The 22218-nt window shown below is 53.0% G+C and overlaps 6 non-coding genes across 6 annotated transcripts; 2 read left to right on the top strand and 4 right to left on the bottom strand.

Annotated features, from left to right (window-relative positions):
• Positions 1–4501: 4501 nt before the first annotated feature.
• Positions 4502–4574, bottom strand: TRNAK-CUU (transfer RNA lysine (anticodon CUU)). Its single transcript has one exon. It is a non-coding gene; the product is annotated as a tRNA-Lys (tRNA).
• A 399-nt stretch (positions 4575–4973) lies between these two features.
• On the bottom strand, positions 4974–5045 carry TRNAQ-UUG (transfer RNA glutamine (anticodon UUG)). The gene has a single exon. It is a non-coding gene; the product is annotated as a tRNA-Gln (tRNA).
• Positions 5046–10130: 5085 nt separating this feature from the next.
• Positions 10131–10204, top strand: TRNAT-UGU (transfer RNA threonine (anticodon UGU)). The gene has a single exon. It is a non-coding gene; the product is annotated as a tRNA-Thr (tRNA).
• A 2254-nt stretch (positions 10205–12458) lies between these two features.
• On the bottom strand, positions 12459–12531 carry TRNAR-UCG (transfer RNA arginine (anticodon UCG)). Its single transcript has one exon. It is a non-coding gene; the product is annotated as a tRNA-Arg (tRNA).
• Positions 12532–19447: 6916 nt separating this feature from the next.
• TRNAT-UGU (transfer RNA threonine (anticodon UGU)) lies at positions 19448–19527 on the bottom strand. Its single transcript is given in 2 exon segments — positions 19448–19483; positions 19490–19527. It is a non-coding gene; the product is annotated as a tRNA-Thr (tRNA).
• Positions 19528–21517: 1990 nt separating this feature from the next.
• TRNAT-AGU (transfer RNA threonine (anticodon AGU)) lies at positions 21518–21591 on the top strand. Its single transcript has one exon. It is a non-coding gene; the product is annotated as a tRNA-Thr (tRNA).
• Positions 21592–22218: the final 627 nt, after the last annotated feature.

Raw genomic sequence — 22218 nt, 5'->3', positions numbered from 1 at the left:
AGCCGGTCTTCCCTAAAGCCCGGGTGGGGTCTTTGCTAGATTAACGTGCCTAAGGAAAGAAGTTGGAAGCGCAACAGACACATAAAAGGGGACGAGGGACAGTTTGAGTCACACACGCGGCAGGGGGCACAGCTCAGCCAGGGACCTTATCCACTCACAGAGCTTCCCAGCTTCTCCACTCCCCAAACCCCACCAGGCAAACTGCCCCATGGGCCTCGCCCGCACCATGCTCAGGGCCTGGGGATTTTCTGTCCATTTGCCAGACCAAGTAACTAGCCCCCCACTGCTCTAGAGTCTCTGCCTCTCATGGGCCTTCTCATCCTCAGGCTCCACTTTGTCTCCAGACAGACCCTGCTACAGCCACCTCCCTCTGGCTGTCACTCCTGGGCCTTCTAGAGCAAAATGTGCCCCTTCATTCTGACTTTGGATACCTGGGCTTTTAGCACTCACACGAGCAGTTGCTAGTGAGGGGTCTGAACAGCTTCTGCAGAGAGAGAGAGAACCACCACTGTTGAGCATCTTTGCAAATCGTCTCAGAGAGCAGAATAAGTTAAGTTCTTTGTCAGTGAGAGGAAACAATCACCCCAGGTGGGACTTGAAGCCACAATCCATGACTTAGGAGTCCAGGGGGGAAGACAGAAAACAGACCCCGAGACAGAAATTCACCCTTCTAAATGGCCCTTCTTCAACTTTTAGCTCCTGATTAAGCCCCTTTGAAGAAGCCAGATACACAGGAAGGGCTGATCATTCCCCTCTGAAAATCAGCTTTCCATGGGTATCTGTAGCTGGCTCTGAGTCATGGGCCTTGACGTCTCGTCTCCCTCCCGAAACCAGGGAAGTGTCTCAGGGAAGCTGGCGCTCACAATGCTCCTGGGGAAGGGAGCGGGTCCCACGGTGGCTGGGGCTGAGTGGGGAATGGCCGGTTGTTACTGAAGGGGAAGGATAAAACGCAGCCACATTGCCAAGGGTGTGGGAGGCCAGCCTGGTGATGCCCTGGGACGGCCCTGGGGGAGCTCTGCAATGTGACCCTGGCTCCCAAGGCAGCAAGTGCAGAATCCCCCTTGATGAGCACAAGAGGTTCCGACCAGCCTGGTCTGAATCGGGCTGGATGGCCCCACTACTGGAGTGTCAGAGCCAGACACTAGAGTTACAGGCACGTCTCTCGCACCCAGAGAAACCCTGTCACAAGCTCCCTGTCACTCCCATCATGCAACAGGGGCAGGTCCAGCCTGTTCTGTAAAAGCTGCTCTGGAAATCAGAGAGCAGCTGAAAGTGACTGGGGTGGGATTCAAACCCACAACTGTTGAATGATTGACCTAACTCACACCAAGCACCACTGTTGAAAAGGTGAACACACTTGCCATTATGCCACAGAGCCCCAAAACACAGCAAACTCCTCATCCTCTTCCTCTGCTTTGCAACAGGGCAATTGCTGGGGTAGAAGAAAGAGAAAAGCTGAGCCAGAGGACCAAGCACTCCCCCTCCCACACTCAGAACCCCCATACCCAGCCCCCTGCCCAGAGTCTCAGCTGTGGCTTAACCCTGGTTCCAGAGACAAGAGGCCAATGCAAAGAGCCCCATGGCAGGGAGGGAGTCAGCACGTCAGTGGGTGCGGAAGGGAGCTGGGGGAAGATCTTGGCTCTAACTCACTGAGTGTCCTTGGCCTGTTCAGTGAATCTCTCCCTGACTCTATGGCCCTGTCTGTACAGCAGGGACAGCAACACTCACAGCCCCATAGGATAATGATAGAAATGTAGCCGTGTTAGTCTGGTGTAGCTGAAACAAAATACAGGACTATGTAGCACTTTAAAGACTAACAAGATGGTTTATTGGATGATGAGCTTTTGTGGGCCAGACCCACTTCCTCAGATCAAATAGTGGAAGAAATTGTCACAACCATATATATCAACGGATACAATTAAAAAAAATGAACACATATGAAAAGGACAAATCAAATTTCAGAACAGAAGGCGGATGCGGGGGGAAGGAAGGTGAATGCCTGTGAGTTAATGATATTAGAGGTGGGGAAGAGTAGATGTCTGTGAGTTAATGGTATTAGAGGTGATAATTGGGGAAGCTATCTTTGTAATGGGTAAGGTAGTTGGGGTCTTTGTTCAGCCCCCAGCAGAGAGTGTTGAATTTTAGCATGAATGCCAGTTCAGAGGATTCCCTTTCAAGTGCAGATTTGAAAGTCTTCTGAAGTAGGATGCATGTGATTAGGTCATTAAGACAGTGTCCTTTCTGGTTGAAATGGCAAGAAACTGTTTTTTCTTTGTGAAAACAAAGCCCCATAGGCGGGATCCTGACCTAGCAATGTGGCACCCTGCGCAGCCTCTGATGCTCCCTGCGTGAGGCCCAGAACCAGCCCTGAGGGAGGGGGGCAGGGAAAGCAGCTCACACATGCCAAGGGGCTGGCCAGGGGCAGGAAATGAGCCTGCAAGGCAGCAGTGGGTGGGTGGAGCTGGAGGCAGAGCTGAGCTCTAACTCACTAGGGGTGCGTCCCATAGCTCAAAATAAGCGATGCAATTCAGTAGCTTATTTTGAGTCAATTTTGAAATAACTTATTTTGTAATTTGGCGCTGGCTACACAGCACTTATTTCCAAATAAATCGCTATTCCGAAACGCCCCTCACTCCTCGTGCCATGAGGTTTGCAGGGACGTCGGAATAGCGAGCCCGTTATGGTTTGAAATAAGGGGCTTGCTCTTAAGACTCGTCAGTGTGATATGAGCACCACGTCCTAAACCTCCGAGCTAGCTGGCCCACGGGTGTCAGTCCCACAAGTGGCCCTTTCAGAAAGGAGCCTCGGGCAGCCCCAGAGATGTTGTGGGCTCTGGAACAAGGAGGGTGGGGCAGGGACAGATTTTGCAGGCAGGGGAATTAGATCAAGTGGTAGAGCGCTTGCGTAGCATGCGAGAGGCAGTGGGATCGATGCCCACATTCTCCAATGCAGCTCAGCTTTTATCCCTTATTTTCACTGTCGGGCTCAGTGGCCCCCTCCCTCTTCCTACCTGCTCTCCCAAAAGAGACAGACCTGGCTCCCCTTTCTTTGCCACCAGCAATTGCCGTGCTGCAAAGCAGAGAGTGGAGATATCAGGCTCTGTGGTGCAATGGAAAGCATGTTGGACTTTTAAGCTGCAACAAAATGCAGGACAATGTAGCACTTTAAAGACTAACAAGATGGTTTATTAGGTGATGAGCTTTCGTGGGCCAGACCCACTTCCTCAGATCAAATAGTGGAAGAAAATTGTCACAACCATATCTATCAAAGGATACAATTAAAAAAACCGAACACATATGAAAAGGACAAATCAAATTTCAGAACAGAACGGGGATGCGGGGGGGAAGGTAAATGTCTGTGAGCTAATGATATTAGAGGTGATAATTGGGGAAGCTATCTTTGTGTCAAAGCAAAGACTTCACTCAGTTTACGCAGCTAAACAGACAGTTTTATTGGCCAATACAAGCAAAGTGAGCCAAACGTGGTCTTAGCAAAGCCGGGCCCAGTAAGGCTGGCTAATACAATCAATTCTAGTATTTTATACCTTTAACCAAACAAGTCTGACGTCAGGGCAAGAAATCAAGGAGAACTTCAAAGAGGAATTACTATCAGCAGAGAAAGAAACAGGTTTAGAGGGAGTTCGAGCTTCAGCTCAAAATAGTTCATTAATACATTCCAACAACGCATCCTTCTGGCCTCTCCCCACCTCGGTGAAGGCCAGTTCACTCCCTCTAGTATACGTGCAGACACAAGAAACTGAAATGGCTTTTGTTATACAGAATGGCTTCTAGCTAAATATGAAATGGTATCTACATTTGTAATGGGTAAGATAACTAGAGTCTTTGTTAGGACCCCGCCGTAAAGTATTGAATTTTAGAGGATTCCCTTTAAAGTGCAGTTTTAAAAGGCTTTTGAAGCAGGATGCAGGTAATTAAATCATTGAGATAATGTCCTTTCTGGTTGAAATGGCAAGAAACTGTTTTTTTTCTGTATTTTTTCAGCTACACTAGACTAAGGGTACGTCTAGACGACAGGCTTTTGTCGACAGAAGTTTTGTCGACAGATGCTGTCGACAAAGCTTCTGTTGACAAAGAGCGTCTAGACTACATTCAGTTCTGTCGACAAAGCAAGCTGCAGGGGAGGGGGATGCACCTTGTGAACACTCCACCTCTTGTTCTCAGGGAAGCACCTAATTTCCTCACCAGCCCCTTGATATTTGTAGCTCAAAGCTGGAGCTGCTGTGGAAGGAGGTGAAGCTACAGAAGCTGACAGGACAATTAGCGGGCGGAGGGTTATTTTTTCTCCTCCCTGGGCTGATGAAGCTAGAACTGAGGAGAAGAAAATCCTCTTCCCTTCTCCTCAGAAGATGGAAATTGCAGTTGGTTCTCTCTTTGGTTCTACTAAAGCTCAACCCCAGGACTAGACTTTTTCTTTCTAAAACCCTGGTGAAAACTGAGAGCCAATTGCTTGTAGGCTGAGAAAGTGAGTTAAGGAAGGGCACTGCCCAGCATGGGGCTTGAATCCATGACCCTGAGATTAAGAGTTTCATGCTCTACCAAATGAGCTAGCCAGGCTGCATGGGAAAAGTTTCCTAATATCCCATCTCAGGGTAACAGGAGCCAAGTGTTCTCCACTGCCTGACTCAAGGCTCTTTCTTGCCCCTAATGTGGGGTTCTGGTCTGTGGAGAGGTTTGAACTCGAACCCCACTCCCGACACACCCACTTCTTTCCCCACAAGGAACAGCCCCATTTCCATCTCTCCAGGGACAGGAGAAGGGCTCTGGCCTGTTCTCTGCAAAATGTCCTACAGCTGGGAGAGCATCAGGCACCTGAGCACAAGTCTGATCAGTCTGGGGACCAAGCTCCATTGGGCCTCAGACATCCAGCACAGGAGTAAAACTGCCTCTGGGGAACCTCAGGACAAGGAATGTAAAACCCACAAAGCACCAGGAGCTCACAGCAACCAGCCCAGCAGGTCCCACTGAGACTTGAACTCAGATTGCAGGATTCAAAGTCCTGAGTGCTGCCCCTTACACCATGGGACCCACATATAGAGCTTCTGCTGGGGACCTGGGACATTCAGGTCTCAGGCTGGCCTCTGCTCTCCTGGCTTCCCACCAAGGCTATGTCTACACTCGCGGCTTCTTGTGCGAGTAATATGCAAATGAGGCTAAGCATGGAATTTCTCTGACCCTCATTTGCATACCTAATGAGCCACAATTTTTTTTCAGAAGAGGCTTTTGGGCAAGAATGAGTTACATCTATTACTTTTCAGGAAGAACGGCATTGCGTAAGAGGGTTTTTCTTGCGCAAGAAGGGGCAGTATAGATGCTCCTTCTTGCACAAGAGCCTCTTCTGAAAAAAATGGTGGCTCATTAGGTATGCAAATGAGGGTCAGCAAGATTCCATGCTTAGCCTCATTTGCATATTACTCGCGCAAGAAGCCACGATTGTAGAAATAGCCCAACAGTTTCATCTCTCAGGATTTTGGCTACATCTCCACGGCACATTTATTTTGGAATAAGCTATTCTTGAACAGTGATTTCAAAAGAGCACATCTACACTGCAGGGAAACTTCAGAATGAGTCCAAGTCAGGCTCCGCAAATGTAGACGAGTTATCTCGACTGAGATCCCTGGTAGAAATAACTTAAAATGGGCCTAGGGAGGGGCCATTTTGAAATAGCGGAAGTGGCGCATCTCCACACGCATTATTCTGAAATAGCTAATTGGGAACAGGTGTTATTCTTTGTAGAATGAGGTTTACAGAAGGTGGAATAAGCCATCTATTACTTCAGATTATTGCGCATTAACGGAATTGCTGCACAGACTTTGGCATTGTTATTCTAAATGGCCATTATTCCAAAATAACTTTTCTGTGTAGACAGAACCTGTGTCCTGTCCCAGCTCTACTGCTTTCAGAACAAATTCCTCATTAGAGTCCATCACAGTCTGGGCTCAGTGAGGGTCCATCCCACCTGAGATGTGTGTTACACAAAAGCCTCGTGTTTCCTGCCCAGTGCCCAACACGGCCTGCAGGTATCTGTTTTGCGTGGGGGTGTAGCTCAGTGGCAGAGTGTTTGATTGTAGGTCAAGTGGTCATTGGTTCAAATCTAAGAGCCCTCTTAGGAAATGTTCCTTCAATAAACATTTACCTCTCCAGTTCTATTACATCCTGGATTTCTGTTTTATGTGGACTCTTTAAATGAATACAAACCCTTAATGTTTTCTGGCACCAATACACATAAACCGGGCAAACCTGTTCCTCAGCTGGAACCAGCTCTAACCCGCTGTGTGTCTGGTTTGCATTTCCAGCAATTCAACAAGGGTGTGATTTAGATGCCCATTGGCACGTCCTTGGTCTCTAAGGGCTGGGCTGAGCAGAAGAACAAGAACCACACCCAGCTGGGGAGGACGGGCTGTGGTCAACCTTCCGGAGTTCGATTTAGTGAGTCCAACTAAGACCAGAGAGCACCTGACTAGGGGCCAGAAATCTGTTCTTGCTGCCTTTGGCTTCCTGCTGTGAAGACATGGCCAAGCTCAACTGAAGGAAGCTGCCTCCAGCTACATAAGGGGGGATGGTGGGAGGAGCAGACACATTGGCCAGGCACCACTGGGGGCTGCCTCCCTCACCTCCCCCGGACCTGGCAGGTACCTTGGCCAGTTTAGCCATGGGGCCACTCTCTGGGACAGCAAACACGGACAAAAGGCAGGATTCTCTCATTCTAGGACCATTTGTTGGTTTTTCAGCTTTCACAGCTACAGACTAGCAGGGCCCCACCGAAGGGAACGACTATGTGGCCCCCAGACCTTTTGTTTGCTGTTCCCCAGGTACTGTTGAGCTCGCAGCTGTGATGGCTGAGTGGTTAAGGTGTTAGACTAGAAATCCAATAGGTTTTCCCTGCAATGGTTCAAATCCTGCTCACAGCGAGGCCTGTGTTTTGGCCACACCTCTAACCAGAGTAACAAACCCCTGAGACACTCTCCCCACACTCCCCATCCCCTGTTAATCCCCTTCTACTTCTTTCAGTGCCACGTCCAGACTGAAGAGGACACTCTTTCTACGAGGCAGAAGGGACGTTTCCAGAGAACAGGGTTTTCCAAAATTTGGTGCCATGTAGCAGCAGATGGCAGGAGCCAAAGAGGCTTGACAGCCTGATCCATCCCAGCACGCCGCCCTCCCAGCCTGCTGCTGCTCCAGGAGGGTGTGTCAAGCCATGTGCATCAGGGCATTGTGATGTCACGTGTGATACCAACACACAAAGCCCTGCCCCCCACCCCAGGAGCTACTGGCAGATGGGCACAGACCCTCTGTCCTCACCTCTGCAACCAGCTGTTTCCAAGAGGGTGAGTCTGGGCAGAAGGTGATTCCAGGATTCTGTTCCTGCCCTTGTGGACAGAGACACCTGGACAGAGAAACAGCCCCAAAAGGCCCCTCCATAGCTCAGCTTATAGAGCAGAGGACTGGAGCAGCTGCCCCTAGGTGGCTGGTTTGACTCCACCTCTAAGGAGAGTTCTTTTCCCCTCCCCTGGATGAGGGAAGGCAGAGCAGCAGGGCAGACAAGGCTCTTCTAGGGGGACAGACAGGTTCTCCACAGAGGACTCAACCAACAACTCAGCCACAGGGACAAAGGTTTCTGCTAAAGCCTAGAATTAAACCAGGCACCTTTAAACCTTCAGTTTAACACTCTCCCCACCGAGCTAATTCAGCAGCTGCCAGGGAAGCTTTTCTCCACAGCAGCACACAAGGGAGCAGCTGTTGCCAGTGGCCCTGTAGGGCAAGATGAGCTTGACCAAGCCTCAAACCAACTGGACTAGCCAGCCCACATCACAGTGAGTCGCAAGTGGACCCATCAGAGAAGAGCCCTTGGCAGCTGCAGAAACGTCCCTGCAGCTGCCTGTGGTGTCTTTCCCAAAGGGCCACTTCTGGGCCTGCTGGCTCAGCTGTTTAGTGCTTGATGCTAATAATGCCAAGGCTCTAGATTCAAGCCCCATGCTGGCCCCAGGATTGTCTGGTTCAGTGACTTGCCTTTGTGTAGCTGCCTGCTATGGACAAGGAAGGAGAAACAAGCCCTAAGAGCTGAAACAGCAGAAGGGAAGCATGGAGCGGTGTCAGCTGCCAGCCCCTCTTCCTGTAGCACTGCCCATGCAGGAGAGAGAATGGGCAGTTTGAGTCACCAGCTCTGCCCCATTTGAAAATGGCAAGTGGTTATCACATTTACCTAACACACAAAAGGTCCCCGCTTGAAACACAGGTAACCCAGCTGTGGGGTGCCCAGGTAACTGCAGCTGCTGCTGACCAGCCTGTTGATGAGCCCAACACTCATGTGACAGAGGGGGGGTAACGTCACCTGATAATGCCCCTGGGTGCGAACTTGGGGAAGCCAGGCAGCTCCTCCCCCCGGGGGACTGGTGCGTGCAGAGGTCTGGGCGCAGGGAGAGGCACCCACAGAGGCAGGGGGCATTTGGGTCACCCTGGTTATGAACTTTAGAAATTTTATTGGGGCAGAGAAGTTGGTGCCCCCAAGTGCCACAACCAGTCACCTCTGCCCCCCTCTCCTGGCCAATGGGGGTGGGGGAGCTGCCATTGTATCTCCCCCCTCTCCTGTACAAACTCTGCCCTGTGTCTCCCACTCCCCCAGCCAGGCTGCTCTTGCTCCCCCAGTCTCCTCCCAACCTCCCCTGCCCCCTGTGACACCTCCCCCAAGTTTCCCTCCATTGCACCCCTGCTCTCAGCCACCCCATGCCTGGCATGATCCCCCCAACCTCCCTTCAGCGCCTCCTGCCTCCCCTCCTGCCCCCTCCTCACACGTCCCTGTTCCCCTTCACCTCTCCTATCTGCCCCCCCTTGAACCCCCTCCCCACCCTCTCTGGGATGGCTCCCCCTGCCCTGCACGAGCTGGTAGCAGCTTCCCTGGCCCCAGGCTGGGATCACAGCCCCCTCTGCTGAGAGCAGCCCTGGGATTAGGTGGCCCTGGAACCAGGCCCCCTGGAGTAGCATTGTGGCCGGGGGGCTCTGACCCACAGGGGGGCTGGCCCCAGAGCCCAGGGCCTGGGAGTCTGGTCAGCAAGTGAGACTCGCCCGTCAGTCCAAGCTGATTGCTCCCCGGCTGCCGTTCCTGCCTGTCCCGTGCCAGCGCCTCACGCGGACCAGTGGGGTAGGAAAGGGGGTGTCAGTGGGTCCCTGCTCTCAGTCCGTCCCTCACAGGCCCTGTGGGCTGCTCGAGGGCTGAGCCCGTCGCCCAGGCCTGGCGCAGGGATGGAACATGGGGCACGTTTCCCCCTGTGAGCGTGTGCGGGGGCAGGAGGGAGCCACACGGGCCCGGCTGGAGGTTTTGTGCTGGGGCTGGAGGCTTGAGCCCGAGCTGTCGGCCTCAGCGGGACTTGCTCCTCCCCCCTCTCCTGCCTTGCTGCCCCCTTTGGCCAGCAGCGCTCAGGGGCAGCCGGGAGAGCTGGCACCAAGGGCAGAGGAGGCTGAGGCACAAGCCCCTCAGAGGGGACAGGCCTGAGGCCTCTGGCTTGCCCAGGCTCACGCCAAGGGGCTTTCTGTGGTGCCGGGCGGGGCAGGGAGGCCAGGCCCAGGCCGGTGGGAGAAGGGGCAGCGCCTGCCAGGGCAGCAAGGGGAGCTGCAGGGAGCGAGACGCGGCGTTTCTGCCGGGATCACTCAAGGGTCCTTCTGCGGGTGAAGCGCCTGTGACACCCCTGTGCTGCTGGGTTCTCCTGCCCCTCCCCTGGGAGGCCGGCCCCATAGGGGGCTCTTGCCCTGGCACTCGTCCAAGAGCCACCTGGGCAAAGCAGCCTGCCCCAGGCACCTTCCATAGCTCAGCTGGCAGAGCGGAGGCCTGTAGCGGGTGCTCGGCAAGTGTCCTTAGGCTGCTGATTCAACTCCAGCTGAAAGGGGAGATTCTTCTCCCTCCCCCTGGCTGCAGGCCCGGCCTTAGGACCAGGCGGCTGCCTTGGGTCTGTCCCTTTGGGGCCTGGGGCTACAATTGACAAAAAGGTTTTGGGTTCCAGCTGCCAATCAAATGTCTTGGGCTGCGCAGACCTTGAGTCATGGCAAGAGCTGGAGGGGAATGGGAAGGGGGTGTCTGGCACCATAAAGTAGAACAGTTTTAGGGTTGCTTACAAGGAGGGCACCATGGCTTACTTGGCTAAAGCACCTGCCTTGTAAGCAGGGGATCCTGGGTTCAACTCCCAGTGGTGCTTTGTTGCCCAGTCAATAGCTCTTTTCTTCCCACCATCTTCAACATGTAGCTGGAGTTGTTTTTACCTTCAGTTGAGCTTGGTGGTGCCCTCTCAGTGGGAGTAGGATAGTAGCAAAGAGCAGGAGGTGCCCTACGGGTTTGATTTAGTGAGGCTTAGCTAGACTTGCTAAATCAAGCTTTGGAAGATGGATTGCAGCAGTGATCTCCACCTGAGTGAAGACATGTCCTAATGGTGCAATTAGTTAGATGCCGACACTAACAGCCCCACTGCTGGTAACTCACAGAGGCTACGTCTACACTAAGGCTGTGTCTAGACTGCATCCCTTTTCCGTAAAAGGGATGCAAATTAGACACATCGCAATTGCTAATGATGCGGGGATTTAAATCCCCCCCACTTCATTTGCATAAAAATGGCTTCCGCTTTTTTCTGGCTTGGAGCTTTGCCGGATCTTTCAGAAAATAAACCCTTAAAATAAGGATTAAGGGATCTTTTGGAAAAGGTTTTATTTTCCAAAAGATCCGCGTCTAGACTGGTGCTTTTTTCCAGCAAAGCTCTGAGCCTGCGTGTTGCACAGCACTGGTAGGAGACATGGAGGGTCTATTGGCACCTGCAGCCTCTCAGAACAACCCGTCCCAACCCCCAAGTCCTATCCCTTCCCTCCACCCTCACTGAGGTCTGCTGGGAATTGCCTGGATGCCAGCCCACCCCAGTGTCAGCCTAAGGATTGACTGGTCTGTAAAAGCTGCATCCTGGAAATGAGGAAGCAGCTAAAGTGATTCTTGTGGGACTTGAACCCACAAACTTTGAATGTCTAGCTGGGCTCACATTAACCATTACAGCTTAGAAGTCCAACATGCTTTCCATTGCACCACAGAGCCAGATGGACTGTTAGAATTAAGTTTGATATCTCCAGTCTCTGCTTTGCAGCATGGCAATTGCTGGGGGAAACGAAAGGGAAGCCAGGTCTGTCTCTTTTGGGAGAGGAGGTAGGAAGAGGGAGGGGCCACTGAGCCCCCAACAGTGAAAACTAGGAACCAGGACAAAGCTGCAATTGGCGAACATGGGCATCAATCCCACTACTTTTTGCATACAAAGCAAGGGGCTTCTCATTTGAGCTAACTCCCCCACCTGTGAATACCTCCCCTGCTCCACCCACCTTGTTCTAGACCCCACAAGGTCTCTGTGGCGGCCTGAGGCTCCTTTCTGAAAGAGCCACATGTGGGACTGACACCCAGGGGCCAGCTAGCTCGGAGGCTTTTACAAAATAAGCTATTTCAAAATTGACTTGAAATAAGCTACATAATTGCATCCATCTTTCCTGGCCAGCCAGCCCTGCTTCCACCAGCAGCACCAGAGTAATCCAATAAACCCTGCACCACCACATCGTGTGCTGGAAAGGGGCTGGTTTATTTTCAGAAAGCCGACGCCATCTTTGGAGTTTTTTATCCATATTCTCATTCTGGATGGTGAATGCACCAGGCTCTCTCCATTCCGACACATGGCAGTGCCTTAAACCTCACTGGCACTGGCAGCAGTGGGGATATTTTAAAGGCTTTTACATTTGTATTCAGGATCTGTGTGCACCTTGATCAGTCCCCCGCCCTGCTGGCTGATTCTCTCCCCCCACCAGGCCAGGCTGCCACTTCTCTCCTGGCACCACCAGACCTGCTTTCACCAGCCAGTAACCCCCCTTCCCTGCAATACCCCCAGGCTGTGTCTACACTGGGCCACTTATTCCAGAAAATCAGCCGCTTTTCCGGAATCAGCTGCGAGCTGTCTACACTGGCCCTTGAATTTTCGGAAAAGCAACGATGCTCTACTGTACAAAATCAGCCGCTATTCCGGAAAAACTATTCTGCTCCCGCTCTGGCATAAGTCCTTATTCCGGAACACTGTTCTGGAAAAGGGCCAGTGTAGACAGCCCAGTAGTCTTTTCTGGAAAAAAGCCCCGATCGCGAAAATGACGATCAGGGCTCTTTTCCGGAAAAGCGCATCTACATTGGCCACAGATGCTTTTCCGGAAAAGCAGCCTGCCAATGTAGACGCTCCTTTTCCAGAATAACTGAAAATGGAATAGTATTCCGTTTTAAGCATTTCTGGAAATTCATGCCAGTGTAGACACAGCCCCATAGTTTAGACCTACTGAACAGCTACAGGGCTTCCAATGGGGTTATAGAAAAACCACATTGTCATATTGGACCTTTACAGGGAAACAACATTAGGATCCATGAGCACAGACAAAGGAAGGTAAATGCAACTGTGAAGGGACTCGAACCCTCAATTTTCTGATCCGAAGTCAGACGCCTTATCCATTAGGCCACACAGTCTTGACTTGCAAAGGATTGGACTTCTTGCAATGTGTGGTTATGGAAAAGTCTGCCTAGTCCAGCGGTCCCCAACGTTTTGAGGCTGCCGGACGCCTGGGGGCGGGGCCGCTCATGCACCACACATCCAGGGGTGGGGTCGCTCATGGGCCATATGCCTGGGGGCGGGGCCAAGCATGCACCACGCGCCTGGGGCCGGCACCGGACTGTGCCGCAACCCCAGGCAGGGGCTTTCCAGGCGCCGTGAGCCTGGGGCCGGCACCGGCATGTGCTGTGACCCCGGGGCAGGGGCCGCCCATGAGCCCGGGGGCGGGGCCAGCGCAGATTGCTCCGCAGGCACACATAAATGGCCCAGGGGGCGCCATGGCGCCCGTGGGCATCGCGTTGGGGACCACTGCCCTAGTCCATCAGGTTTTATTATTTTCCTTGTTTGGGGGTTTAGAAATCACGTCTGAGCTGGTGAATTATTCTTATTGTGTGTAACTAAGAATTGCAGCCCAGGGATTGTTCCTGAGTCTATGTCACTTCATGGCTCTCTACCACCTAGGCTATCTCCATACTGCATCTCTCCTCCGCAAAAGCTCATGCAAATGTAGCACAGATTGGCATATTGCCATGCTCATTTGCATAATTAATTGGGGTCCGTTTTTACACAAGAGGCTTTTGCACAAAAAGGAGCTGTGTAGACTGGGGATCTCCCTGCCTCCTGCTTCTCTAGCCTGGCCCTGGGCCTCTTTCCTGCCAGCCCCATGGGGCCAAGGGAAATGCAGGGGCCATTTCAGAGTCTGGTTGGGGGCGGCGACCTGTCCATGCCGTGATGGGGGAGGGGAGAGTGTCACACGGCTTCTACTAGAGCTGGTATTTAAATAAAAACAAAAAATAAACAAGCAGCTGGGATGGGGCAGCTGGAGGGAGCCCAGAGAGCACAGGTAGCCTGAAAGCAGAGAGTCCCCGGTGCCCACCAATGACATCAGCTGTTTGTCCCATGGTGCAAGGGGCAGCGCTCAGGGCTCTGAACTTTGCAACTTGAGTTGTACTGTCAGTGGGATGTTCCTAGGCTGGTTGTTGCAAAACCCTCCTGCTTTAGATTTTTTGTTCTTAGGCTGGTGAGAAGAGATTTTTGTGCCTTCTGCTGGGTGTCTGGTGCCCACTGGCGCTTGGTCTCTCATCTGGCTGGCTCAGAAGAGCTGAAGCCATGAAACCCACTAGCCTGACTAGAGATGCAGGGGGCTGAGTTTGTGTTTCTTGCTGATGTTCTCATGTCTTTTCCCAGCAGCTGCCAGACTCTGCCTAGTGCTCCCTGGCGCTAAAGGGAGGGAGTCTCAAGCCTGGGCCTCAGAGAATGTGGGCCTTTTCCCTTGCTTCTGAGAAAGGAAAAGAAACCTGTTCTACTCCCTGCGCTGGCTCTAGGCTGAGGGAAATCGACTCAACACACCTTGGTTGTGGATCTATTGCCTTGGGCGTAGGAACTGTCTGGGAGAGCGAGCAGCACAAGTGAGAGGCTAGACCAAGGTTCACTCAAGTGGTTTGTTTTTCATGGCTCTGCCCCATCTGCTCCCCTAGAGACTCTGGAACAAAAAAGACACATGAGAAGAATTCAACTTTCTTTCCTTGTGATCTAGCTCAGATTTCACTCTGGGTTCTTTCTGCATGAGAAGTACCTGTGACAGCCTCTGTACTGCTGGGTTACTCTGACCCTCATCTACGATGCCGCCCACTTGGGGTAGCAGGTCCCCTGACACTTGTAGAAGGACCGGTCTGGACAAACCAACATTTCTCAGCCCCCTTCTGATAGCTTAGCTGGTAGTGTGGAAGGCTGTAGTGTGTGCTTGGTAAGTCATTGTTAGGCTGCTGCTTTGACTCTGGTTTGAAGAAGAGCCTTTTCTCTAGAGCCCACCCTTAGCACAAGCTGGTTGCCTTGAGTCCATGTTTTCACAGCCCTGCACTCAATTGACAATAAGATTCTGGGTACCAGTTGCCAATCATGTTTCTTGGGCTGCACAGGCCTTGAGACCCTGGAAGGCTGGAGGGAAATGGGGAATGGCTGCACTTTGGAATTTAAAGATGTTATCTGCAACCATAAATTCGAACAGTTTTAGAGACACTTTTCGTTTTTCAGAAGAGGCTTTTCTGATATTTGGCCCATCTACATGGGCCCAAATGTGGGGAAAACCTTCTCTTTGGGTAGAGCCTTATTCCTAATAAAATGAGGAATACAGGCCTTCCAAAAAAATGCCCATTTTTTTGGAAAGTGACCTGAAAAAGGGGACCGATTCCCTGGATGCGGCAGAGTTTTTCAAGAACACGAGAGGTATCCTGGAAAAACTCAGTAATATAAACCCAGCTAAGTAGGGCACCATGGTTCAACTGGCTAAAACACCTTCCTCGTATATGGGAAATCCTGGATTCAACTCCCCTGGATGCTTTGTTGTAGTCTTTGCTCACATTTTCCTATGTGCTTCTGGAACACAGAAGAGGCCTCCCCTGGCCACCCATGGAACTGCTGGTTCAGGAAAAGGCTGATTGGAGAGGAGTGTTTGGAAGAAGGAAACCACAAGTGAGAAGCACCTGATGCCCACAGACATTGACTCTCCATGGCTGCAGGAGCTGCAGAGGTTGCACCCTCAGACTCTCTAGGCACTGACACCCCCAGGGAATCACAAGGGCGTGTGGTGCTGGCGCTTCTGTTCCAGCAATTGCAATCAGAGCCCTGACTTGCCAGTGCCACTCACAGCAGCCTCTGCACCCACTCCAGGCTTGTGGTTTCCTTCTTCCCAACACTCCTCCCCAATCAGCCTTTTCCTGAACCAGCAGTTCCATGGGTGGCTAGGGGAGGTCTCTTCTGTGCCCCAGAAGGACCTAGGAAAATGCCAGCACAGGCTGCAATAAAGCACCACTGGGAGTTGAACCCAGGATCTTCTATTTAGAAGGCAGCTGCTTTAGCCAACTAAGCCATGGTACCTTCCTGCAAAACTGATTTACAACGGTTCTTTATATTTCCAGACAACACCTTTGACTCCCAAAGTGCAGCCATTCCCCAATTCTCTCCTGCCTTCCCGCCCTGGTGGGGTCTGGCCCCCTGGGCACAGAAAGCTACAGCTCCGTGGGCAGGGGGCTTTGGCTTCCTTGATGCTGTTGCAGGAAGGGCTGTTCAGCAGGGACAGGGTTCACCTGTCGAGGAAGGGAAGAGTATTTGGGTGCAGACTGGTGAGGAGGTTTTCAAGTAGGTTTGAGGGGGTCAGGTGACCAAAGCCCACAGGTAAGTGAACAACATGGACACCTGGGGGATGGGCCAGAAATGGGAGAGATCACAGGCTGTAACAGCAGAGATAAAGGAGGGACAAGGGACCACTGGGAAGTAAACTCTAAGCTGCTCCCTGTGAGGCAAAAGGGACACCCCCAGCACTGCGGAAACCAGCCCGTTGCCTTCTGGAAGAGGAAAGGAGGCCTGAGGAAGCACTTAGCTCCTGGCTGGCTCTGCCTGTGGAAAAGAGGAAGCAGCAAACATCTATCACTGGAGAAAGTGGGTATCGATTCCACTGTCTCTCACACGCAAAGTGAGCGCTCTACCACACAAGCTAATTCCCCTCCCTGTGAAAAGTTTTCCTGTCCCACCCCTCTTGTTCCAGAGCCCACAACGTCCCTTCTGATAAACCCTCATGTAAAACTCAGCAAATACCCAGAGAAGTTGCGTTTCCCTTTACAAGACTCTGCACAGCTCAGTTCCAATCAGCTGGTCTTCCCTAGAGTCCGGAACATCGACCGCGGCAGCGTCGCTCTTACGCCCAGTGTAGACATGGCCTGAGAGTGACACAAACCAGCCCCGGACACATTCCTGGCTAGGACCAGTCACAGTCTGGGCTCAGTGAGGATCCGTCCTACCTGAGACGTGTGTGACACAAAAGCCTCCTGTTCCCTGCCCAGTTCCCAACACTGGCTGCAGACCCAGCGATATTTGGTGCCTTGGCTGCTGTCCCTGCTGGCAGGGAGCTGTCCCGCACCTGCAGTTCATCTGCCTCTCGGAGAGGAGGCAGCTCTGTGAGGAGGAGAAGCCGGGGAATTTCCCTGTATGCGTAAAAACCATCACTGCCGGCCCGGGCTGGGCCAGTGCGCTGGCATCCCTCATGTCTGGAGCATCCGCCAGGGAAAAACTGAAACCACATCAGGAGATAAGGGGTCAGGGCCCCCCCGGCAGGAGCTATAGGGAATGGGCTACCTCTACTTCTCCCCAGCAGGAAATACTGGACCAGGGGTCCATCCACCCCTCCCCAGGAGGAGCTATGGGGTCAGGGGACCCTCCCTCCCAGCAGGAGCCAATGGGCACCATGGGGGCTTTCACACACACAGGTGCGCACGCCCTCAATATTGGTGCCCAGGACAAAACTCACCCCACTCCTGGAACGGGAACAGTGACTCACAGTGAGGTCCCTCCCTGGCAGCACTGTGTCAGATGGTTTCTTCTCGGCCTGGTGCCTCCTGAATGCTGGGAGCAGCTGCCTGGTCCGAGGGGCTGCAGTTCCCTGGAGAGAGGGGCTGGGGCCGGTGGCTGCAGGAAAACCCTTCTGCTGTGTCTGTGGCTGAGCGGCACAAAGGAAGATACAAGATCCCTGGGGGGGGTCTTTGCCGGATGGACGTGCCTGAGGAAAGAAGCTGGAAGCGCAACAGACACACAAAAGGGGACGAGGGACAGTTTGAGTCACACACACGGCAGGTGTCACAGCTCAGCCAGGGACCTTATCCACTCACAGAGCTTCCCAGCTTCTCCACCCCCCAAACCCCACCAGGCAAACTGCCCCATGGGCCTCGCCCGCACCATGCTCAGGGCCTGGGGATTTTCTGTCCATTTGCCAGACCAAATAACTAGCCCTCCCCCCACTGCTCTGGAGTCTCTGCCTCTCATGGGCCTTCTCATCCTCAGGCTCCACTTTGTCTCCAGACAGACCTTGCTCTGCTACAGCCACCTCCCTCTGGGCTGTCACTCCTGGGCCTTCTAGGGCAAAATGGACCCCTTCATTCTCACCTTGGATACCTCAGCTTTTAGCACTCAGATCTGCACCTAACACCAGCAGTTGTTAGTGAGGGGTCTGAACAGTTTCTGTAGAGAGGGAGAGAACCACCACTGTTGGTGGCCCTGGGGGAGCTCTGCAATGTGTCCCTGGCTCCCAAGGCAGCAAGTGCAGAATCCCCCTTGATGGGCGCAAGAGGCTTGGACCAGCCTGGTCTGAATCGTGCTGGACGGCCCCACTGTTGGAGTATCAGAGCCAGACACTAGAGTTACAGGCACGTCTCTTGCACCCAGAGAGGTCCTATCACAAGCTCCCTGTCACTCCCATCATGCAACAGGGGCAGGTCCAGCCTGTTCTATAAAAGCTGCTCTGGAAATCAGATGAAAGTGACTGTGGGGGGATTTGAACCCACAGCTTTTGAATGATTGGTCTGACTCACACCAAGCACCACTGCTCAAACAGCCAACATGCTTTCTATTATACCACAGAGCCCCAAAGTTCAGCTCCTCATCCTCTCCCTCTGCTTTGCAACAGGGCAATTGCTGGGGTAGAAGAAAGGGAAAAGCTGAACCAGAGGAACACACGCTCCCCCCCCCCCACACACACTCAGACCCACCGTCATACCCAGAGTCTCAGCTGTGGCTTAACCCTGGTTCCAGAGAGAAGAGGCCAATGCAAACAGCCCCATGGCAGCGAGGGAGTCAGCACGTCGGTGGGTGGGGCAGGGAGCTGGGGGCAGATCTTGGCTCTAACTCGCTAGGTGACCTTGGCCTGTTCAGTGAATCTCTCCCTGGCTCTATGGCTCTGTCTGTACAGCAGGGACAGCAACACTCATAGCCCCACAGGAGGGCCCCTGGCCTAGCAATGTGGCGCCCGGAGCAGCCTCTGATGTTCCCAGCTTGAGCCCCAGAACCAGCCCTGAGTGACGGGGGCAGGGAGAGCAGCTCACACATGCCAAGGGGCTGGCCAGGGGCAGGACATGAGCCTGCAAGGCAGCAGTGGGTGGGTGGAGCTGGGGGCAGACCTGAGCTCTAACTCACTAGGGGTGTGTCCCATAGCTCAGAATAAGCGATGCAATTGTGTAGCTTATTTTGAGTCAATTTTGAAATACAGGCAGTCCCCGGGTTACGTACAAGATAGGGACTGTAGGTTTGTTCTTAAGTTGAATCTGTATGTAAGTCGGAACTGGTGTCAGCAGCTGCTGAAACTGATCAGTTTCAATCGCAGCTGAATCTGGATGCCAGTTCTGACTTACATACAGATTCAACTTAAGAAACCCAGGCGTCCCCAAGTCAGCTGCTGCTGAAACTGATCAGCGGCTGATTCCAGGAAGCCTGGGGCAGAGCAGGGAGACGGGGAGCAAAGCCGCGGAGCACGCCCGCAGGGGGACAGCTCAAGCGCGCTCGGGCTGTCCCGCTGCGGGCGTGCTCCGCGGCTTTGCTCCTCTCCCCCTGGTCTGCTGGGGGGGTCCAGCAAAGCCCCTGGCTAAGCTTATTCCAAAATAAATGTGCAGTGTAGACATAGCCAGAGAGTCGTGAGAGATGAAGCAGCTGGAAGGAAGCCAGGAGAGCAGAGGCCAGTCTGAGACCTGAGTATCCCAGGTGTCTATGCCAGCTCCAGTGTCTAGGTCCCATGGTATACGGAGCAGCACTCATAACTCTGAGTCTTGCCATCTGAGTTCAAGCCTCAGTAGGGCCTGGGGTGGTTGCTGGGAGGTCCTCATGCTCCATGCTTTTTGGCTTCCTTGTCCTGAGGTTCACTAAGGGCCTCTGATTCTGGCCACCCAGCATTCACTCTAAAGAGGCCATAATACGTGAGGGGGAATTTTCACTGATCCCTTCTCCTCTGAGCTAGAATCCCAGCTCCCCCAGCTTTCACTGGAAGGGGCCAGCCCAGCAGGGACTAAAAACCACTGCTCCAGGTGAGGTTTGAACTCACAACCTCAGCATGTCTCCTACAAGTACTGCGCACTGATCCATTGCGCCACTGGAGCTCTTGGGTTAAGTATAAAAGCAGCAAAGGGAGAGGCAGGGAAGTAGCTGCAAGATGCTCTGCATGGCCCAGGGATCCGGACCAAGAGCTGTCCTTGGGTTTTTTGCTGTAAAGCATTGCTTCTTGGCTGTTTGGCTAAGACTGAATGATTCCTGCTTCTCAGAGAGGACGAAAAGCAGAAAGAAGGAGACCTTGGCTGCAGGATCCACTTGTGCCCATTTTCTGGGGTTAAAGTAGAACCTTGCTAGGAAAAATTGCTGCTCTTGCCCCACATTGCATTGGCTGGGAATTAAAGCCAGGACAATTGAGTGGAAAGTAGCTATGTTCACCACTACACCACCAATGCAAGCAGCGGTACCTTGTGGGAAAATTAGGGAGTGATTACTGGCTGCTCTGCATTGCCCGGGGATCTGGCCCAAGAGCTGTCCTCATGTTTTTTGCCGTAAAGCGTTGCTTCTCAGCCATTTGGCTAAGCCTGAGCATTTCCTGCCTCTCAGAGAACCATGTCACAGGCACAAGCCCCCTCTGGCCTTTCAGGGAGACAGCCCAGAAACAAGCAAAGAGCAGAAATTGCCGGGCACTGTCATGGTCTGGGCCACAGATAAAGTCCCTCTTGGAGCTGTGGTCGAAAGAGGAGTCTCCGCAGGCCCTGCAGTGCAGGTGGTGGAATGCGGACATTTATGGCCCAGTGGCTGATGGCCATATGTGCGAGGTACCACCTGCTCCTGCAGACAGTGCTGCCAGGGGCTAAGTTCCCAACACTGGGCTGAGCCATACAACCACTGCTGGGTGTAACTCAGTGGTAGTGTTTGAGTGCTGATTGTAAAGGTCCTTGGTTCAATGTCAAGTGCCCCCTTAAAAAGTTGATTATCCTAAGTGAAACATTTGCACCTCCAGGTGTGTCAGTCATGGATTTCTATTGCACAGGGATTCTTAAAATGTCAGCAAACCCCTCGTGTGTTCTTGTGCCAATGCACATAAACCAGGCAGACGGGTCCCTCAACTGAAACCAGTTCAAACCTGCTGGGTATCTGGTTTCTATTCCCATCAGTTGAGCAAGGCTGAGAGCTGAACGCCCACTGGCTGTTCTGTACAGAAGAACAAGAACCACGTCCAGCTGGAGAGGAATTGCTGTGATCAATCTTCTGGAACTTGATTCAGCCAGTCTAACTAAGACTCACTAAATCAAACCCAGAGGGCACCCCACCAGCATCCTGCACTTCTGCTCTTTGCTCCCTTTGGCTTCCTGCTGTGGGGACAAGGCCAAGCTCATCTGCAGGAAGCCGACTCCAGGTACATATTGAGGGATGGTAGGAAAAGCAGACACATTGGTCAGGCACCGCTGGTTTCATGCACACTCAGCCTCACCTACAGCTGGGAGGCAGTTTGCAGTGAGCTGAAAAGAAACTGGCCAGCAGAACCAAGGCTCAGGATATTTCTGGGTCCAGATGTGCAAACAGCTGGCAGTCAAGCTTGTTGCCCTTGTTAGGAGTGCGACCAAAACACAGGCCTCACTGCAAGCAGGATTCAAGCCTGCACAGGGAAACACTTTCAGATTTCCCTGCTTGGCCATCACTACTGTACTTACAGGTGAACAAAAAATTTGTTACTTGCTCTTTGGCCAACTCAGATTCCTACAGTGCAAAGGAATTCCCTCTTAATTCTGTGCCCTCAGGAAGGGAACAAACCAAAGGAGGCCGGGCCCCCATCTAAGTACTCCAACCCAAACTGTGAGACCCAGGGGTTTACAATCCAGATGATCAGTGTTTGCTGCATTTATCCCTCCCCCCAGCAACACTAAATCTCAAGGCCAACTCCCCAGTCCCAGCGGCTGGGGGAGATGGGTATGTTAGAGCCTCTGCCCACTGAGCTGTAGCCTTCTGTGCCCAGGGAGCCAGACACCACCAGGGCTGGAGGGAAATGGGGATTGGCTGCACTTTGGGAGTCAAAGGTGTTGTCTGTAGAACAGTTTTAGGTACTGCCCTGCAGAGGGCACCATGGCTTAGCTGGCTAAAGCACCTGCCTAGTAAACAGGAGATCCTGGGTTCAACTCCCAGTGGTACCTTGCTCACATTTTCCTATGTCCTTCTGGGACATAGAAGAGGCCTCCCCTGGCCACCCATGGAACTGCTGGTTCAGGAAAAGGCTGATTGGGGAGGTTCGTTAGGGAGAAGGAAACCAGAAACCTGGAGCTGGTGCAGAGATGACTGGCACTGGCCAGGCAGGGCTCTGACTCCCACTGTAAGTCCCTGGGTACCACACATGGGCCAGTGAGTCCTTCTCCATGGTCGTCCCAGTGCTCTGGGTGCGAGAGACGTGCCTGTAACTCCCTGCTGAGAGCGTGGGTCCTTTCCTGCCTGGGGACAAACACAGGCTGGTTGACAGGGGCTCTGACACTCCAGCATCGGGGTCGTCCAGCCCGTCAGACGGATTTAAACCAGGCCGGTCGGAGCGTCCTGCACTTGCCAATGGGGATTCTGCACTTGCTGCCTTGGGAGCCAGGGTCACATTGCAGAGCTCCCCCAGGGACATCCCACGGTGCCACCAGCCCAGCCCCAGCCGCTCTCCCTGCCCTTGGAATGTGGCTGCGTTTTATCCTTCCCCTTCAGTGACAACTGCCCATTCCCCACCAGCCCCAGACCCTGTGGGACCCGCTCCCTTCCCCAGGAGCAGTGAGCACCAGTGCGGCTCC

This window comes from Pelodiscus sinensis, unplaced genomic scaffold (assembly GCF_049634645.1).
Source record: "Pelodiscus sinensis isolate JC-2024 unplaced genomic scaffold, ASM4963464v1 ctg37, whole genome shotgun sequence".
Classification (NCBI taxonomy): domain Eukaryota; kingdom Metazoa; phylum Chordata; order Testudines; family Trionychidae; genus Pelodiscus; species Pelodiscus sinensis.
This window is presented reverse-complemented; position numbering and strand designations above follow the sequence as displayed.